At 46.8% G+C, this 7,345-nt stretch overlaps 1 long non-coding RNA gene across 4 annotated transcripts in view; it reads right to left on the bottom strand.

Annotated features, from left to right (window-relative positions):
- Positions 1-6,306, bottom strand: part of LOC140424829 (uncharacterized) — a 312,594-nt gene extending 306,288 nt beyond the window's left edge. For all 4 annotated transcript variants that reach the window (XR_011947698.1, XR_011947696.1, XR_011947697.1 and 1 more), the window contains exon 1: positions 6,033-6,306. This is a non-coding gene — a long non-coding RNA (uncharacterized lncRNA). The remainder of the gene's footprint in view (positions 1-6,032) is intronic.
- Between the last annotated feature and the right edge of the window lie 1,039 nt (positions 6,307-7,345).

Genomic DNA, 7,345 nt, shown 5'->3' on the forward strand with positions numbered 1-7,345 from the left:
AAAATAATAGTCAAGCAGGGATGTAGACAACAACCAACATGTTGAGCTGCCAAAATCATCAACATAAATGAATCAATGGGTCCTATGGATCCAGTCACATTATCAAAGGTATATTGGCCAAATACGTAGAGATCCAATCTGGCCAGTCAACAATGTGAAAATGGCATCAGGAATATCGGGTGGAGAAGCCCTTTTGAGAATTCCAACATCCAGCAGTCAATCAGTTATCCTTCCTTTTTAAATGCACAATTACTTCATTTAAATCTGTTTTCAAATCCTGAGGGTTAATGCCAAGTGATTTCCCATTGGGCTGCATGCTCCTGTCACCAAATTGAAATTGGTGAAAGAGAGAGCTTCTGACATGAAGCTTTTTAAGGCAATGGGCTGGATTTTCCGCTGCCCGCTGCCGGTAGCAGGGTTCCTGATGCGACGGAGAATCGGGCGTCCGTGGTAAGAACCGGGGGCGTCATTCTCCGCCGGCGGGAGTCTCCGTTTTGCCGGCACCAGGGGGTTTCCCGATGGCGTGGGGCTGCCCCACAATGGGAAACCCCATTGACCGGCCAGTGTTACGGAAACTCCCGCCGGCCGGTCGGGGCAGAAATGTGGCGGGGCGGGTAGGAGAATTTCGCCCCGGATCAGCACTCTGCGCCGATCCATTTGCGATGCTCCAGCCCCTCACTGGCAGCAGGATCAAGGCTTGCACCCGAGCGCCATTGGGAGGATGCAAATTGGTCCTAATGACCCACTCAGCGGGCCGGGCACCAGATTCTCCGGGTCCACGTGGTTCTCTGGTCCTCTGGGCCGGGAATCATGTAGGCGTGAATCACTGCTGGTATTTACCAGCCCTATTGTGGTGGACTTCGCTGTGGGCCAATGGGGTAAATCCTTAAGGGAGTTGTCCCCAAAGTCCATCCAAGGGCCACCCTCCTCCCCCGACAATGCAAGACCTACTCATCCCACCCCCACCAGATCCCCCCTACTGCTTCTCCCCAGAGACCCCCTGAATAGGGGAACCCCCTGACACCCCTGAAATAGGGCCCCCCCCCCGCTCCCCCCCCCCCCCAGTGACCCCCTGAATAGGGGGATTGCTCCAGAGACCAACTGTATAGAGACCACCCTGAGACCCGGACTGGGGAAATCCCCAGAGACCACATGGATAGGAGGTGGCCCCCAGAGGCCCTCTGATTAGGGGACCCCCACATAGGCCCCCTAAATAAAGGGTCCCCCCACAGATTCCCCCCAGAAAAGAGACCCCTATCAGAAAGCTAGAGAACAGCCCAGACAGCGACAAGTGAAAAAACTGTACTGTTGTAAAACTCAGCTCGGCATACAGCTGCTGACTCAGACAGAGAAAGCACCACCTGTCAATTCCTGGAAAGAGTAGGACAGTGACCTGCGTTTAAACCCCTCAGATCCGCAAATACAGCTGTCAGCCTTACTTCATTCAAAGAGAGTTAAGTCTAGCTGAATGCTTCAAAATCACTCAGGAATGAAGGGAGGTGATTGGCATGCAGTTAATTCTCTTTGAAGTGGTTGATGTTTGTAAACATTGTGGTCACAGGACTGTCCTCTGCATTGGTCTGTGGCTTCTGAATGAGCGTCATCAGCCTTGACAACAGCGGAAATCCCCTTTTGCCCAGGACCCAATCCTTCACCCGGGGAAGCGCCTCGAATATGCTGGGTGCCATCGAGTATGCTGGGTGCCAGGATAAAAGCGTTGTGATGCTACCTAGGTATCGGACTAAGCCATACATAATGTATGGCTGGTGGTCACACACCAACTGCACATTGAGGGAATGCAATCCGTTTCAGTTTGTGAAGGGCTCCCCCTTATGCGGTGGTGCTCGAAGTGGAACATGCGTCCCGCCAATCACCCCTGGACCTGGGGCGATAGTGGCGAATCCCGCTGCCCAGGCAACCTGATGGGCTCGGTCCATATTCAGGTGAATATATTGAGACACCCGGGCATACTGGGCCTCCGCTATGGCAGGGATGCACCTATGCACAGAGTTCTGGGAGATCCCAGACAGGTCCCCACTCGGTGCCTGGAATAACCCCGTGGCAAAAACGTTCATGGCTATCGCCACCTTGACAGCTATTGGGAACGGGTGTCCTCCCCCATACCCAGTGGTACCAGATGTACTATGATGTGGCACATATGACGTCAGGCGTCTGGTCAGCCACAGTCGGTGGCAACTTGCCTGGTCCGACAGGTAAACGAGACTCTTTGACAAAGAGTCATCCAGACTCAAAATGTTAACTCCCTTTTCTCTTCACAGATGTTGTTCAGTCCTGCTTAAATTGCCAAGGATTTTCTGTTTTTGTTTCAGATTCTAGCATCCACAGTCATTTGCTTTTATCCTCGTACGACAGGCATAGCCGGTACACATGAGCCCCGTGCGAAGCCTCCTTCCCACTTTCTTCTCGGCCTGTTGAGTAGCTGGCTCTCCATCATCACCAGCTGGCCCATGCTCCTCTGGGACAGGCTCTTGTTCTGCAGTGTCCTCCCCAAGCAGCTCCTTTTCGTGCAGCCTCATTGAGTCCAAGATTCTCTGCCCGACCGCAATTCGCGATTCCAGCATCGCTGGACGGAGAATCCCACCCACAATGTTTCAAGCTCAATTACTTTCTGTGGTAACAAATTCCACAGGCTCACCAGTCTCTAGGTGAAGAAATTTCTCCTCATCTCAACAGTAAATGGTTTACCCCGCATCCTCAGACTGACCCTTGGTTCTGAACACACCCCCCATCGGGAACATTCTTCTTGAATCTACCTTGCCTATTCCTGCTAGAATTTTATAAGTTTCTATGAGATCCCCCTCTCATTCTTCTGAACTCCAGGGAATATAATCCTAACCGACTCAATCTCTCCTCATATGTCTGTCCCGTCATCCCAGGAATCAGCCTGGTAAACATTTGCTGTATCCCTTTTGAAGCAAGAACATCCTTCCTCAGATAAGGAGACAAAAACTGCACACAATATTCCAGGTGCCTTCTTTACCGCCTTCTGCACCTGTGTACTTACGTTCAGCAACTGGTGTATAAGGACACCTGAGTCTCGTCGCACATTCCCCTCTTTCAATTTTTAGCCATTCAGATAATAATCTGCCTCCTTGTTTTTGCTTCCAAAGTGGGTTACCTCATATTTATCCACATTATGCTGCATCTGCCCACTAACGCAGCTTGTCCAACTCACGCTGAAGCATCTCTTCATTCTCCTCACAACTCAGTCTCCCACCCAGCTTGTGTAATCTGCAAATTTGGAGATATTACATTTAGTTCCCTCATCTAAATCATTAATATATATTGTGAATAGCTGGGGTCCCAACACCAATCCCCACTAGTCACTGCCAACCATCCAGAAAAAGACCCGTTTGAAGGGGGGGGTTCAGCGATACCTCTTAAAACTGAGTAGCGAGGATGCCACGAGAGTAGTTTTACCTAACTTAATTTATTACGGATTGAGATGAATTATAGGACGTGTACTGAGTAATCATTATTAACCATTAAACATGTATTTTTAGGAAATAGCAGTAATAACTAATCAAATGGGATTTAGGATAGCTAACTTGACCAAAAGGACGTCACTTCTGATATCCTGTCTTTGTGAAACAATCCAGGATGCTAGTTTTGCTGTCCTGTTTCTCACAGACAATGAGTGCACAGCAAATTACTAGTAAGCGTAGCTGTCAGGATGAGGATCAATCATGGGCTGCTTGCAATTCTACTGGGCGAAGTTTGAAAATTGCTTGCAATTCTATTGGATAAGTTCAAACGTAGCAGCTTCAGGGATTGGATCGTGTCCAACTGGGGTGGGCTATTGATTTTTGAAAATTGTATAAGTACTGTATCCTGGTCTTTGTTCAGCAGAACAGATCTTGGCAGATATGCAGGTCTGTTTTCCGTGTACATGTAACAAGCTTGATTAAATAGTCATCGATAGTCCAGATTGTCAATGTGTCTTTTGCTCTCTGTACTGAGTTAAGCCACAGGGAATAACCCCACGTGGAAGCTGACTCAATACACAGGTCTTGAAACCGCTCCTACACCATTTATTCCTATTCTTTGTTTCCTGTCTGCCAACCAGTTTTCTATTCAGCTCAATACATTACCCCCAATCCTATGCACTTTAGTTTTACACACCAATCTCTTATGTGGGACTTTGTCGTAAGCCTTCTGGATGTCGACTGGCTCTCCCTCATCAACTCTACTCTCAGGCGTCGGGCAGTGTCTGGATAATCTATCCTCATCGGCAGATGTACAGATGCACTTTCACAGACGTCATTAACAAATGCAAAAGGTATTTATTAAGAAGGATTGAACAGCAGCCTCATAGCTGAAGCTAGCTTCCAAAATGTCTCTTCTCCTAGGAGTCTCTCTCACCACGGAGTGATTCCACTCTGAGTCCTGATTGGTCGCACAAGCCATGTGACCCTTACTCTGCTATGTTGCCCTTAAAGGAACAATCACCACAGACACTCATCTCTGAAGAATAAACCATGTTAGTTAAAGCCCCTCTCCAGGTCATGAATGTACAATTTATGCTGACTCTTCAGGGAACACCGCATTACCACAGGTACTGTCTTTCAAAGATGATGTACTGAAGCCCCATATCACACGATTGTTATTAAATATTCATTCACTGATATTTCCCTGTAGGTTATGAAGTGAAAAAGATGACAAGATTATCCTCTATTATGAAAACCTACGCAGACTAAAGTCTGACTGAATAACTATATCGCCATTTGACCTGCTCTGCAAATTATTATGCATCCTCTGTTTGAACAGTAATGAAAATGTAACAAACAACCAAATTAAAGTTGCTGGGCTGGGTAATTTAATTTCCATTTAAACCGTGATATATTGCTTCCAAAACAGGGTTCGTCGATACTTGCAGGATTTCAGCGCACAACAAACCTCATGTGATTTGCTTTTAGCACATACAGATTTCTTATAATAACATAGCCATGTCAGATATTAATGGTTCTCGGAAGAGGAAATTCCTAGTGACATAATGATATGCTTACTTTAATCTGGATAAACACTGATAGAGCGCCATGTGTCACAGCAATTCTTCAATCTACCCGAGAATTTAATAGATTTGTTTTTCACTTCGATAAAATGAGAGTGTGCGGAAGGTACCTTCCTCAAAACCATATCAATCAGATAGTGCTCACTCATTTCCATTTAGGTGCTGTAGCTGTGCTGCACACATTGGGCCATAACTTCCGGCCTGCGTCAAAAAGAGATGGCCCAAGGGAATTGGAAGAAATAAATACAAACTAACCTGCCCTTGCAAATTGTGCTGATACACCCAGTCCCTGGAGCTGCTTGGGGCTCGATCGAAGGTCTTCCAGTAGAGCTCAGCTCAGTTGAGCTCTGTCGGATTCAAGGTAGCTATACTCTTTGTTTTAACTGCATATTTTTGTGAGGGCATCATGGTCAGCACAGGCTTGGAGGGCCGAAGGGCCTGGTCCTGTGCTGTACTTTTCTTTGTTCTTTAGAAGCCGTAAAACGGGTACATTTCAAAGACCAGGTGAAATTGACACACCAGAGAGATGGTAAGTGACTAAGGTAAGTGGGTAGGAATTAGGGTTTGGGAAGTCAGAGGGATCGGAGATCATAATTTTTATTATTGTCACAAGTAGGCTTACATTAGTATCACAATGAAGTTACTGTGAAAAGCCCCTAGTCGCCACACTTTGGCGCCTGTTTCGGTACACGGAGGGAGAATTCAGAATGTCCAATTCACTCAAAAGCACATCTTTTGGGACTTGTAGGAGGAAACCGGAGCGCTCGGAGGAAACCCACGCCGACATGAGGAGAACGTGCAGACTCCACAGAGACCATGGAGGGGTGCCGGGGATTGGGGGTTGGAGGTTGGGGCGGTGGGGTCTGTAGCTCTTGTCACCACCTGGGACAGGTTTGTCAGAGAGATTCCTCACGCACACAGGTGCCTCCAACCACAGGTGCCTTCTTCATCAACTTATGTCGTGCGAAGCAGAATGAAACAGACAACAAAAGGAACTTACTGGCCATTCTATGTTGTATTTGTAGTGTTACCTGCGTGGTCGATAACACGTGTTACTCAATCCTTGGCTGATGGTGAGGTCCTCTGAATCTTGTTGAAGAAGACTCAAACTCGTCCAGTAACAACAAAGGTTTATTGAGTACCTATTAATGCGTGAGTTCTTTACCTTAACATGGGAACTAGGGATTGGATAACAAGATTTAACAATTGTAACTAAATGTAACTCCACTAACTATCTATGTGATTCTGAAGTTTCCCTGTTCACAGCACACCCGAGAGAGAGCCAGAGACCCCGTGTGGCTGCCCTTTATACCCCTGTTGGTCCAGCCCCCTGGTGATCATGTGGAGCTGCTATCTACCCCTTAACCCCTTGTGAACATGCACTGACAGAGATCACCACAGTATTGTGATGGGCAATGTGAAGTCAAAATATCTCAGCCAATTTTTAAAATTATATCTCTACACTTCATTGTATTGTTTGTGATTTAACGGCGTTAGTGGTTAACTCATTCATTCAAATGTGGTCTGCCTGAAGACAGGCTTATTGTCTACTGTTGGTTTATTCTGAGCTTTTTTCATGGCAGTGGTAGTTTGTCATTGTATTCTATTCTCAGGGGCAAGGTGAGGAGGTGGGTCCAATGTTTACCTCAGCCACAACAAGAATTGAACTAGCATTGGTGGTGTTATCCTGGGCTGCAAACTAGCCATCTACCCAACTGAGCGAACCTGCCCCTTAATGCATAGTTACATGTCAATTTACCACTGTCCAGCAGCAAAGACCAAAAAGAAAGACTTGCACTTATGTAGCACTTTTCATGACCACCAGTTGCCTCAAAGTGCTTTGCAGCCAATGAAGGACTTTTTGAAGTGTACTCATTTTTGTAATACAGAAAATGAAGCAGATAATTTGCCCATGTGTAAACTCCCCCAAAGCAATGTGATAATGGTCAGATGATCAGTTTGTTTGTGATGTTAATTAAGGAATAGATATTGTCTCGGACACCAGGAATATCTCTCCTCATCTTTTTGAAAACAGTGAGATGACATGTTGTAAATCCAGCCAGCCAAGCAGATGGGGCCTCAGTTTAACATCCCATCCAAAAGACAGCACAAGGTGAGGTGGATTGGCTACCACCAACGCATGGGATTACATGGATAAGGCAGGGGAATGGGCCTGGGTTGAATGCTCTTTCGGAGGGTGGATGCAGACTCTATAGGCTAATTGGCCTTCTTCTGCACTGTAGGGATCCTACGGATTTTACCTCTGACACTGTGGTGTTTCCTCAGTGTTACACTGGAGTGGCAGCACAGGGT

This window comes from Scyliorhinus torazame, chromosome 6 (assembly GCF_047496885.1).
Source record: "Scyliorhinus torazame isolate Kashiwa2021f chromosome 6, sScyTor2.1, whole genome shotgun sequence".
Classification (NCBI taxonomy): Eukaryota; Metazoa; Chordata; class Chondrichthyes; order Carcharhiniformes; family Scyliorhinidae; genus Scyliorhinus; species Scyliorhinus torazame.